Below are 12,422 nucleotides of genomic sequence, written 5' to 3'. Positions count from 1 at the left end.
AGTATGTAGAGAGACATCTGCATCTTGCCTTATGCACTTGCTTAGCAGGCTTATTCATTCAGGATGTATCTTAGACCTTGGTAATGAATGTAATGAGTGGGATGCTTAATATCACATGATTTCAGGCGGCTTCAAGTCTGTAGCAGATCCTCGTTTGCCAATTTTTCATAAATGACCTGAATTTTTATTTGTGAAATTAACTAAGTTATATTCCGCTGAAATATGACAGTGTATTTTGATACTCAGGTCATTGTTTGAATTTGAAATACGGAATAAGTAAGCGTTTATAAACCATGTTCCAATTATCGAAGGAAATAACTATTCAAGTGTATTTTATACATCAAATCGTTTGGACTTCACTCGCGCATCCACCATTTACATATAAACATCGAAATTTTAATATGATTCAGGATTCTCATGGTCCTGTTTTGTAATGATTTGAAAAATAATCTATAGTTTATCAGATTTTTCCCCACTGATTTTCCCATTGAAAAACTTTCGTTAGAGTATGTAGGTATAGTTATTTTTGTGCATTGATTCTATTTATTTATATTATGTTTGAAGTAATAATATTTCATTCGAATTAATTTGAAGATTAATTGATAAGAGTATGAATCAAGTAAGTATATATATTTCAATTTTTATAATTGAGCGTTACTTCTTTTAATTACTTTAATTTTTTTAATTTAATTGAATTTGTTCATTTTTTTTTATTTTCCAGTAATTATTGAATGCAACTGAAATGTTTACCTAATCATTTTTATTGATGAGGCGAAAGTAATGTTAATCCGCCCATATTATTATAATTCGTTGAAGAACCTATTCCGTTGTTTCATTCCACAAATAACTATCATGTGCAGTTTGTTCAATATTTTATGGGTAATAAAAAAATTACGTAAATCGTTGATGATTGGATCTTATGCAGTTTAAACCGAAATTTCCTGTTGAAATAATATGCATTCGAACAATTTGTATTTGTATCTTCTGTAACACACGCACGCACCTACAACGTGTATATTTTTGTGAATCCTTGCTTTTTCTTATTTTATTGACGTTCTGGTATTGTCTGAGAAAAATTTGTTAACGATTCGTTGAGAAGGTATATAAGTGGAGGATTTTATGTACCATAACGTCCATCAAAAATGTGCCAAGTTTACAAAAACAAAGGAATATTATTCCAAGACTTTCTTGGAAGGATTACATAGTTTAATTCAATTTTTCCATTATCTAGTTTATTTCTATTTAAGGTGGGTATTTCACCATGATATATTGTCGCACTACATAGGGTGAGTCTTTGAAGTTGTAGATAGGTATATATGTACATATATGTATACAATATTCTTTTTTCATTTACCAATTTCACATATGCGGCTCAAGTGAAAACATATATGCTGTTAGAGTTCAAAAATAGTATGTTTTTTAGCTTCCACAAGATCATTCAGAGAGAAAATGATTTTGGTGTAAAGCTTATTGAAAATCCCTTTATCAAGGGCGTAGATCTTTTTTTTTTCTTGGGGGGGTAATCGGAAAAAATTTTTTGACGACCTTGTTTACTCATATTAATTCGATTGTTCTTATCTTATACTGGGTGTTCCTGAATTGGAGTTACGCAGGAAAATGAGAGATTCCTTAGATAATTTTAAAAATAAAATGGCCCATGAACATAAGACCGTAAAGGTTTTGTTTTCGAGATACAGGATGTTCCTTGTAGTCCTACATTTTTGTGATGCTTAACCAGATTATCGAATCTTTATAAATCTTCGCTACATAGTTGGTAAATAAGTGCCAAAACTTATATTTAATTTATTTATCACGGCTACCTAACAGGATCTTTATAATAATTTGGATTTTCCTGAGAATTATTATAGAGGAGCTGTTTGAAATTTTTTCTCGAAATGGATTGCAGATACGACAAAACTACAACAAACCAAAATGTGTAGCACTGAACCATAGTTTCTTTTTAAATCTTTCTAAACAACTAGTGGTTCACAAAAAATAATTCTGGAGGAAAGAAACGGACACCCTTCCAGAAAAAATTCACCCTGTAGTTTTGCATTCAAAATTAGGATATCACATGATGAAAACTAAATTGGATAAAATATGCCAATTCAAGTTGAATATCTCGAACTTTAACACCTGTATCTCAAAAACAAAGCGTTTGCGGTCTCATGTTATAGGATTCTTTCTTGAAATGATCCGAGAAATCTGTCATTTTCATTTGTACCTCGAATGTAGGAACACCCTGTAGATATAGTCAATTCAAAACTGATGTCTTCACAAATAAATTGCAATTTGAATGAAACACACTAAATGGTAGAACACAGCCCAGGCAATTTTTCGATGCGAATTACTCAGTTCAGTTCTTTGATAACTACATATTGAAATTTTGTGACAAGAATGATACAAAAAACCCAAAATCACTGGTAAGTGTATACCGATGACGAATGCAAAAATCACATATGGAAAATAAGAGGCGATGCCGAAAAAGCGGATAGATAAAGGAAAATAATAAACCTCGGACAATGACAATGTATCTCTTTCGTGTGGCACCATCTTGCTGAATATACTTAAACGTCTTCCACATCAATATCTTTTGATTTCAGTAATAAAAAATCATTAATCATAGCTGGGTAGTGCAATTCATTCACCGTAACAGTTGCACCAGCCTTATTTACGAATAAGTAAGGTCCAATCACACCACCAGCGTAAAAACTGCACCAAATAATATCACGTTGAGGATGGAGAGGCTTTTCAACAATGATTCTTGGATTTTCCGAGCCCCAAATGTGACAATTTCTCTTATTAACGGTAGTCTCTGAGGTAAAAATGGACCTCATCACTGAATGGAAATGAAATGGAAATGGACATCATTTCGATGCATTTCAAGGACCCAGTCAGCGAAGATATGACGTTGCTGGTGATTGATCGGCTTGAGTTCTTGTGTTAACTGAACTTTATATGCTTTAAGACCTTAGTCTTTATTCAAAATACTATGTAATGTTCTGTACTATTCACGTCCATGTTTAAAAAATTGAGCAATTTATCACAGGAATTTGGACAGAAATAAATAATCAACTATGATTTTGCCAACGTTTCGGAACGTCTTGTTCCTTTTTCAAGGCTGAAAATAAAGCATTTATTAATCATAAATAGAAACATTAAACATTGGATTTCATACCCCATCATACAATTAATAAAATATATATTTAAAATAGTTAGTCAAAGTGAAGAATAAACAAACGGTTTCGACGTGTCAGTCAATAGATCAAAAACAAAAATCGGAACTACATATGTTCTGGTGCGATGTATCATTGACACATATTTTCAAATTTAGCCTCGGCTTATTCAACTATTCGAACCAGCAAATACACAGTACAAAAATAAAAACAAACACAAACACAAGAGGGGAACATCAATCTGACGACAAACACGAAATTGCTATCCATTAGGTACCGTTATCCTGGATATCATGTAGTCATAAACAGTACTCAAGTTATTTGTATCCTCTCTATAATTTACACTCTTGTTTCTTCTTATGTATATCATTTCACTTAAAAGACGTCTAAAGTAATGTTGTTCTCTATCTAGGATAGTTACATTTTCGAAGTTAAATCTATGTTCCTCTCTATGTGTATGCTGTGTGAGGGCAGTTTTCTTCTCGGCTTCTAAATGTTTTCCATCATTTTTGTGTTGTCTGTCCAAATTCCTGTGATAAATTGCTTAACTATGTAATGTCGTTTGTGGAATGCCTAATAAAGGACGTTTGGAAATTTCTATTGCAGGGAATGTTGAAAAACGCAGCGGAGCGCAACAGTCTTATGTTGTTTTTAATAATTAAGGATGAAATAAGAGAAAGTACCCGCAATCAAGGCCGAATTGACGCCCCTCAAAAAGAAGTGCTTGAAACGGTTGCTTCACTGTTTCACCCCTTACTCTGGCCTGCGTTTTGAAAACCTACCGTCCTTATTGATAATCCCTTTATTATTAGTTGATGTGTTCAAAACTCACCGAATCACTGTCCTCTAGGCTGAAATCCCATGAGGGTGCTGGAGAAGCACATCGACTGCTATTCGAGAGGCTGAAATTGTGTGCAGATGTTATGGTGTCGTCCAAAGGGTGATCTTCCGGAATGCTGGCGAAGGGTTGGTTCCGGTGCCTGGGAGGAACTGGAGAACTGGTTCCTGACGTCTGACATTGCTCAGAAACCACAGCCCCAGACGGGCTCACAACGGTCACATTGAAGCGGCGGCCATTATTTGTGGACGGGGCTGAAAAAATTGAAAATATACATGGTGTATACTAAATTTGAGGTACAAAGGAAATTGAAAAATTCCTCGACTAATTCTAAGAAAAAAAGTCCTATATATATACATATATACACATGGGACCACAAACGCTTCAATCTTCGAAATATGTACAAGGTGTGCTTGTAGTTTATCGACTCTTTATTAATCTCCATTACATATTGGGTGAATGGGTAGGTACCAAAACTTATAATAATTAATTTACTCATCACATCTTACTAAGCGGATCTACATACATATAAAGGGTTGGAACTATTTAGAGGGACACCAGAGGGATATCGAAAACCATTAGAAATACAGGGTGGCTTCAATTACGAAAAGTTGCGTTATTCAGGGATAGTTTGTTGGTATGAACAGATCTGAAATATCTCCAGTGGTTCCCGAGATATCTCGAAAAAACTAAAAATCTAGATTTTATTTTTTTTCTGTATAACTCATTTGTTTCTGGAGATTACTTCACGAAATTCGGTTTGTAGCCATTAACCAATATATAAATTCTAATGGTGTCGTCAGTTTTTTCTCTGTTTTCCATTGTTTCAGGAAATATCAATATTTTTTTCTTATGGACGCTCTCCTAATGAGGTGATGAAATTATGAGTTGCAAAAAAATACGAATTCTATAATGTATCACACTTCACACTCTACAAAAATATCGAGTCTAGCTACGCAAATTTGAACTTCCTTTTTATTTTTTTGTTTGAATAGTAGTTTGGTGCCAGAATTGTCAAAAACTTGTTACTTCTTTAAGTTGTATGTGAAACCATCACTCGATTTTTGTAGAAACCTTGATCCTATTTGATAAGTAACGATCTTTGAATTAATTCCGATTTTCCTGAGGATTACTAGACAATCAAATTCTGCAGATGTTATGGAGAACGCCTGAAGTACTTTCTGATCTCCAAGTGTTGATGAATATCTGTCAGACGAATTCAAGTAAAATAATTATTAATTTTTTTTTATACTATTCTGTTAGTTTCACTATTTTTTCTTTTCATTGACTATTAATTGTTACCTATCGTTTTGTAATGATTTGTTAAATAAATTTGATTTGATTTGAGTTGTTTGAAATTTTCGTTGGTAGTGGGTAGCAGATACTACAAAACAACAAGACAACAAAAAATTCAATACTGGACCAAATTTTCTATTCACATTTTTCTGAACAACTTGTTGTCCACCAAAAAAGTTCTGGAGGAAAGAAGCGGCACCTTCCCAGAAATAATATCATCCTGTAGATTTGTATTCAAAATTAGCATATCATATGATGAAAACTTCAAAATATCTATGCAAAATTTGAGTTAAATATCTTGTGGGGGGAAGGGAACTTGGAAACAAATCAAACTTTCACACCCTGTATCTCAGAAACAAAGCTTTTGCGGCCCTATGTTTGAAGATCCGATAAATCTGTCATTTTTGTTTGTACCTTCAATTTAGTGACGTAAATTTATTACTTCCAGAAATAATAGTTTCTATTAATTTTCTTCCCGAAAAATGCTTAAAACCTTCAAGAAATCAGAACCCACCCTTAAATCTCTTTCATTTAGGCTATTTGTCATAAATCTTTCCCAAAATGCCAATAAAAAAAGTAAAGCAACGTGGAGTCACTGACATAACTACATTTACGTTACCTTCACCGAAGTTAAACTAATAGGACATTTAGATGCCAAAGATTGAATGAACTCGTTTATTTGAATAATATTCAAATGTTTGTTTCATGTTCGACATATGTTCACATTTGTGTTGTAGACAAATTTGGAATTTTAGATAACGTATATAAAGCCATCTAAATGTAATATTTAACCTTCGGCGAAGTCAATGTAAATGTAGCTATAATTCCGAAATGATGACATTTAGGTATGGAACATTACATGAAAAACATTCTTAAGAGGGAACACCACCTCGTGAATGCTCAGTTCAAAACGAAATTATAGATATTTCTTCTTACAAATCACCGATTTTATGGGGTTATCACATAATATTTTGAAACAATAATCTACATGTCCAAATTTGACAACAGTCCGACCATTACTTTGAGAGATATTGCGTTGTGAGTGTAGCTACTTTCGTTATTTTTCTGTTAATTTAGAAAGTGTTATATCCTAAAGGATCAATAAATATTATTATTATTATTTGAAAAAAGATAGAAAAAAAATTTCGTGTGCTGATAAAATATTGGTTTTTGAAGGAAAAAAATACAGTTGAAGCAAAATCTTGGCTTGATGAAGAGTTATCGGGGTCTGCACCAGGAACATCAACCATTATTGATTGGTAGGCTAAGTTTAAACGTGATGGAATGAGCACCGAAGACGGCGAACGCAGTGGACGCCTAAAACAGGCTGTCACCAACGAAAAAATCGAAAAGGTTCACAAAATAATTTTGAATGACGGTAAAGTGAAGTTGATCGATATAGAAGACATTGTGAAGATATCATCTGAACGTGTACATCATATCATTCATGAATATTTGTACATGAGAAAGCTGTGTGCAAAATGGGTGCCACGCGAGCTGACAATCGTTCAAAAGCAACAAGGTGTTCTTGTTGATTATGAGCAGTGTTTGAAGCTGTTTAAGTGCAATAAATCTGAATTTTTGCGTCGATATGTGACAATGGATGAAACATGACTCCATAATTTCACTTTGGAGTCCAATCCACAGTCAGCTGAGTGTACTGCACACCACGATGAACCGAATCCAAATCGAGAAAAAACAGTCAGCTGGCAAGGTTATGGCATCAGTATTCTGGGATGCGCAAGGTATAACATTCATTGATTACCTCCAAAAAGGCCAGACTATCAACAGCGAATATTATATAGCGTTATTGGATCGTTCAAAGGATGAAATCGTTAAAAACGGCCCCATTTGAAGAAAAAAGGGCTGTTTCATCAAGACGCCGTGTCACAAATCAATGAAAACAATGGCAAAATTGCATGAATTGGGCTTTGAATTGTTTCTGCATCCACCGTATTCGCCAGATCTGCTTCCCAGAGACTTTTTCCTGTTCTCAGACCTCAAAAGAATGCTCGCTGGAAAGAAATTTAGCGCCAATGAAGAAGTAATCGCCGAAACTGAGGCCTATTTTGAAGCGAAAGACAAATCGTACTACAAAAATGGTATCGAAAAGTTGGAAGATCGCTATAATCGCTGTATCGCCCATGATGAATAATAAAACCGAATTTTGCCAAAAAATGTGTTTTACTATGGTAGACCGGGGACTTTTCAATTGGCCTGTTACAGTTACTCCCGGGACACCCTGTGTAGGAAGCGATTTTTTCACCGAATTCATTCACCAAAAGCACATATAGCGTACACGAACGAAAGTTTTTTATTCGAAATTTGGATTTTATATATTCCAAAACGTAAACTGTGATAATTTCAGGGTAGGTCAAAATTTCTTCACTGATTTCTGTCAGTTCTAAGCATAAAATTAGTAAAAATGATATTCAGGAATTTGACTCACCTTGGCGTGGCTGCTTCCGCCACGTATTCTTCTTAGACGACGGCGTCTTGATTCCTTCTAGATCTCGATCACAAACTCTTCATTTCCGATCACAAGAAGCAACGTCCTTGATAACGACACATGTGAATTTTACACGATACAATCGAAATCTAAGTGGTCGAATGGAAGGATCTATACTTGTCGGTTATCTGTGAAAGGAAGCCGCAAACGTAAAATAAGTTGATAAGTGAGTGTTAACTGATTTACGTAAAAAAAAAGCATTAGACTAGTTGTTCATCAACTCATGACGTTATTTTGTCGAATATGTGAGGTTAATGGCAAACAAAGTTAAGATAAATTATTATTGTAAAGTGTTAATGGATTGATTCCATATTGAACATAACCAATGAATAAAAATGGTCCATGCTTTTTTTATTTCTAGAAGTTGTTTTCCAAATCAAGTTTCACTACTTTGAAGTTTTAATACTTTGAATGAAATACATAATTCGTTAATACTTGATCTATTTTGAGAACAATAAACAATACGACTATGATATTAACTGCAAGTTATCGAAGTAACAACATCGACTTATATGACATGATGAAGAATGAATAAATATCTTTCTATTAACACTTTCCTTAAGAATTGTTCTTTGATTTGATGAATACCTCTTTTTGTTCGCTTATTAATATCTTTGAAGACTATATGCTTTGGCTAACAATAAAGTTATGTGTCCCCCTGTTCTTGTTTTATTTATATTGAAAAAATACCTCTAAAATAATAGAGTAGTTTTGGACAAATGCTTTCAAGCATTGGTTTTCAAATTTGAACTGAAAATTAAAGTACAGATTACCTACTATATTAGAAAAAAAATCCGTTAGTGCCTTCAAATGAAAAGAAAATTTAAAAAATGACTATTTAAAAAGGTCCCTTGAAACCGAGGTCCGAGTTTTTCTGAGTTAACTTTTTTCAAGCTATGTACTTAGATTTTAAGCTACTGATGTAGTGCCATTTACCATTTAGGTTGACATACAGTGACTAACCACAGTGGTGACACGCGTGGCCTTGTTTTTGATTGGGTGAGCCTAAATATGGCAGCTATTTGTTTATTCTCCGTTTACCTGATTTTTGGGATTTATTCAAAGTATAAGGCTCATTTTATTGAGTCTCTGTAGTATTCTTCAGTTGAATACATTTGTTCTATATAAAATAAAATATTATCAAGCCAATAATTTCAATTTTGACAAAGTGTCAGTTCAGTTCATTCAATTGTATTCTTAAGTGGTTCGCCATTTTTAGGCTTAATTTGAACCAATTGTCGCCACTATGTTCAATTAAGTCACTGTGGGTTGACAGACTTCACAGTGCTCAAGTTTGTCAGTTGATCAGAAAATTTTGGAACCGAAAAATTCTTTAAATGTGTATATCAAATATTTGTTAGTGAAAATCAAATTTGTGGAAAGTTAATTGATAGATTTTGAACTTTGATAACGCACGATCGTGAATAGCTTTTGTAATGCGCTAATTTGTTAGTTCAACTCAAGTATGTTGTAATGGAAATTGAATTTTTGGCGTAGAGGCTCAAATTTGACGAAACACCAGATATTTGGAACATTTACTCATGATTTCGTACTACCGTAACAAATTTATAATGAAAATGCATTAATTTCACTCGATATAGAAGACACAGACTGCAGTCATTATTTTTTTTTATTTATTTTCATCAGCAATTAGAACATACATTCTATAAGCTGATTTATTAACATTTAAGAAATAGCGTGACAAGTCCCCTCTAACTTGAAATGTTACTATATGTAGCAACCGAATATTTTCCAAAAATTCCAGAAGTCAATAAATTTAATGGATTACTAGCAAAAGCATGCTGATCTTTAATTGTTTTCAGAATAGAGCAGCATCAGCTGACGTCGCAGAACAGCTGCTAGGGGGATATTCTACAGTTCACATGACTGGAATAGGCTTCTGATTGGTCACTAATATCGACAACTATACTTCAAATCAGTGCAACCTGTCCAATGAGTATGCTTCATATTTGTATTTACATGTTTCCCAGAAGCTGATCGGAATATAGTGTGCTGATATTTATTACTTTATTGTGATTTGTGATACACATAACAATAAAACTTGGCTTTCCTCACCTTCCCTGCCAACAAAAAACAAACAAAAATAAACAATAATTGGCTTCAAAACAAGCTGTATAAGGCAGGGCATCTCTATGTAATTTATTGCGTTGAGCATTTTCATTTTCTAAATCTCCACAAAAGGTAATACAAAAATAACTGTAATAACTCCCATTGATTTCAGTGCTATGAAATTTAAAATATTTATTCAATCTTTGTATATGCGATACTCAGTGTTTGCTATGAGTAAATATCTATCTCAAATTCCAGCACATTTCACGACTATTTGTATGTATGAATTAAATGAGGATTGGATATTTCTGCATAAACATTCATTTTTGAAATTATCAATTTTTCGCAGAAAAGAATTTTCATTTTCTTTGATTCTTATAGTGCCTATTTCGAAACTAAAATTAGGTTAATGTGAAATACCATGTTATAATCTCTTGACTCAGTTTGTGTATAGAATTATTTCATGCCATCTTTGTTCAAATAAATTACTTCACCTTGCTAAATGAGAAACTGTTATCATTTTATCAAATAGAGATGAACCAAATTTGTATGTACACACGGTGAAGTTTCAAGTATGTTCTTGATCTATTGGTGATGTACTTATATTATTGTACTACAAAAAAAGCTATTAGTAGTGATTAATTTTGAGTGATATTCTACAGGTTAATCATATTTACATTGAAATGTGAATTCATTAAGACTGTTGGAAATTATAAATCAGTGGTTAATCTATGAATTTTAACGGTTAACCGAATATATGAATTTTATCTTTGTCAAAATGATTAACAAAGAAGAAATGAGCAGTTAAGTGACGTCTTTCTTCGTCAAATCGATCACGCTATCGCCAATGACGTTGCAGTGTTTGGTTAAATTTACACAATTGTATTCTTCGATACTAACGAATAAAAACAACAAAGCATAATTCAGTCGGTAGGTATTTTCATTTAATCAGCTTACAGATATTTGTTATCATATTGTTTTTCTGATGATAACAATTTAATCCATATAAGTGCATCGGGCTTCTTAAGAACGGTATAAATGTAGGTAAATATTTTTAGTGTCACTAATTGGTTTATTCAACGATTTGACATTTGTACCCATTGATTCATTTCATATTTTTACCATATTCCTTGTTCTTTTGATGGCTCATTTCAACATGAACTCATTTTCGATGTACCTATTCGATTAAAAAATTGAATTTTCCTATTCAAAGTTTGGTTCGAATGCATGCATCATTTTAGAATTCAGAAATGCTTCAAAACGCATCATTCACATTCCAATTTAATTATGTGTATTTATATTCGATAATATCACAAGATAAAAAATTAGCAGCATTCTTAAGGAAGTATTCAATTGAATCTAATTTAATTTCGACTCCATAATGTGCCTATACAAAAAAAAAAGTTTTTGCTTTATTTACGTATGTGAAAAAATGCTGTTTATAGATTAGAATTGTTAGCTAAGGCGAATAATGTTAAATGTGAAAAGTTTGTTTTCAACTCCAATCTATATTTTAAATTAACTCAAACGTAAACCAGGATATTTCAGGGAAAGTTGCAAATTTTCTTCATCGAACGTTACGAGAAGTTTTTATTGGATATAATTAACAAAAAAAAAAGGTTTAAGCGATAGGTAGGTTTCTGTTAAGAGTTAGATGATTCTTAAAAAGCATACAAATTTGCGGGAAAGCCTGTCTCAGATTAGGTGCATAATTCTACAAAAATCGAATCTCTAGTCAACTATTTTCAAGACCATAATGATGAAATTTTGTGAGTACTCGTAAACTTTTCCTCATTCTCATTGGATTGAGATGGAGTAGTTGAGATTCACAAAACGTCAGAAATGCATGAGAGATGATCGAAATTAATCTTGCAGAGCTGATATGAAGTGAGGTTATTCAGAAGCAAAACAAAGCGAAAATTCATACTATCATATTACCAGAGACTTAAAATTTCTGACACGAATCGAGTGGGCATACGAAACAAAGGAACATCGATGTGTACTGGTATAAAGGTTACGTAAACTGCCGATGTAATTTACTATTGTCGCACAGAGAGCACATAGATTTACTTTGGGATTTGGATTCGGGGAGGTTTTTCGGAAAATCGAGATTTCAATTTACCGGTCTTCAATGGACTAATCTCGTCTATTTCTGTTTATAAAAATCGGAAGAGATCTGTGGCGACATCTTCTCTAGGTCACGGAACTAAAACGTTTGTCGCCGTTCAGACTGACTGCTGAAACTTCCTGAAATTGATTGCGGACAGCTTGACGGTGCTGTAACCGAGAATCCCAATCGTCTCAATAAAGAGTTTCAGGTCTATTTTCGATTTGATACTGTGTTCCCTTAGTTTTATGTGAAAATCAATGTTATCTTCTGTTTTCGCGTAAACACATCGTGAAAATTGTCCTTGCAGTTCTTATATTTTCGTTGGCTCGTTCCCCGAACATATCACGCTATTTTGTATTTGTGATAAAGAATGGAGTTTATTTTGATAGTTTGATGATGACAGCAAATTCGACTCGTTTTTAG

This window comes from Harmonia axyridis, chromosome 4, assembly GCF_914767665.1.
Source record: "Harmonia axyridis chromosome 4, icHarAxyr1.1, whole genome shotgun sequence".
Taxonomy (NCBI): Eukaryota; Metazoa; Arthropoda; class Insecta; order Coleoptera; family Coccinellidae; genus Harmonia; species Harmonia axyridis.
Note: the sequence above shows the minus strand (reverse complement) of the source record.